Source organism: Pinus tabuliformis, chromosome 9 (genome assembly GCF_031772625.1).
Source record: "Pinus tabuliformis cultivar Carrire ecotype Pingquan chromosome 9, CPIR1, whole genome shotgun sequence".
Taxonomy (NCBI): Eukaryota; Viridiplantae; Streptophyta; class Pinopsida; order Pinales; family Pinaceae; genus Pinus; species Pinus tabuliformis.
The window spans coordinates 951,433,860-951,435,754 of record NC_142307.1 but is presented as its reverse complement, the minus strand read 5'-3'; positions in this window follow the sequence as shown (position 1 = coordinate 951,435,754).

Sequence of the window (1,895 nt, the reverse complement as noted above, 5' to 3'; positions counted from 1 at the left end):
ACTGGAGGATTTTCCTCTTGTTTGGGTGGAACAGGTGGACTGCCCCCAAGCTCGTTTGAATTTGAGGAAACAAAAAGAACTTGAGCAGTATCTTTTTCACTCTCTTCGGGGAAGGTACGATTAGCTGAAGGTGAAATTGGGTCAATTTCCACCTCGACCTGTTGACTTTGGTTGGGCATAGACTCATAGGATTCACTTTCAGAGAGAGTGGTTTTGACCAATGGTTGATTTAAGTCAGTCGGTTCATCACCTAGTGAAGCAGGATGGTTATCCAACACTCTTTTGGCTTCATCCAAATAGGGACAAAGGTGAAAGGGGTGTGTACCTTCACATAACCTACATGGAAGCTTGACTTTTCCCTTCTGTCCATGAACTTTACTATCACTAGTTGATGGTGTGTTACCAACATGATCTCCAGAGGTTGATGACATAGGTTGGTGTGAACAGGAAGACCATTCTTTCAAGATCTGAGGAAAGCAAGGACAATCTCGATGAAAATGGTCTCCCGTACAAATTATGCATGGAAATTTGGGTTTGTGAGGCTTAATGGACAAATTTTCATTAGATGTTGCATTCAGAGCAATGGTTTCCTAGTTGCCCCCTTGCTGAATTAACTTCTTCTTCTTCTTCTTCCCTTTCTTCTTTTTCCTAGCCACTTGGTTACTAGCATCAATACTTTTACCAAGCGAAGAGGAAGAAGGGGAGGGAGAAACAAACGAAGAAGAAGGCGAGGGGTCAACTTTAGTATCAACTGGATGTTGATTCGATTGCTGAGGAATCATGTTATTTTGAACCACAGAGGTCGAGAACAGCCATACTGGTAAGCCAATGGTAAGTCCCGGCGGGACAAAGTGGCTATATGAGGAGCACCAATATTTCCCCAAGATGTAAAAGGACTAGGATTCCCCTCAAAAGGGATTCCATGATTTGTGGACTCCATTATCTCAACCTAAGATCAACGAAGGAAATAGGGATGTTATTCCAAATTTAATAAATCTTAATGACGCTTTGACACAACTTTGCTTTTTCAATTTTTAAGAGTCGAGAAAAGGCTAAAGATGACTCTAGTCCCATTCGATTTTTAATAAGCCTGAAGTGACAAGTGCTCAAATGGACCTTTTCTTTTAAAGAGTCGAAAAGGAACAAAAGTGACTACTTTGGAAATCTAGACAGAGGGATTACCAAACCAATCGTAAAACTGCAAAATACACCTTGGTGATAAATTAAAGAGAAATTACCAAGGACTTATGTATGGCAGTCAATCTTCCTGAATGTTGTGTTCAGTGCATTGCGATCGATAGGGTGGCAGACATGGCTCCCTATGGATAAAGGATATAAGCCTATTGTGGTCTCCCAATATATATGCGACGGTATGGGGAGCACAAGTCTATTGTGGGGGAAAGTATCCAACTCGGAATGACCCTAACCCACTCTAAGGGTGACAGTTCCTTAGCAACAGCTGAAAGCAAAGCTATCTAAAGTTTCTTCTTTATGACATGCAAGAGATAAAAGGGAGAGATCCACTTACTGATGTCTTGCGCAAATGGTTGGTCCAATCTCCTTTGCTTGCCGCTTGCTCCCAGATCCAAGTCTTTTCACGGGCCCAGCTACACGAGATCCTGCAAATAAGACAAGAAAAGGAAACTACAAGAGGCATGCATTCATAACTGATTCAAGGATTAGCATAAATCAAATACGCAAGTAAGACAATACATCATTGAAACACATGCGAATAGAAGAACCTCAAATGCTTTATTAATATATGGAAGTAAGGTTCAGGCGGTGATACAACCATGAGAGGTCCAATCCAGCATCACCTTCCCGACGGAGAGAAATCTCTTCTTCACCTCCCTCAAGCAATCACCCAATACTCACAACTGTAAACCAACAGCAAT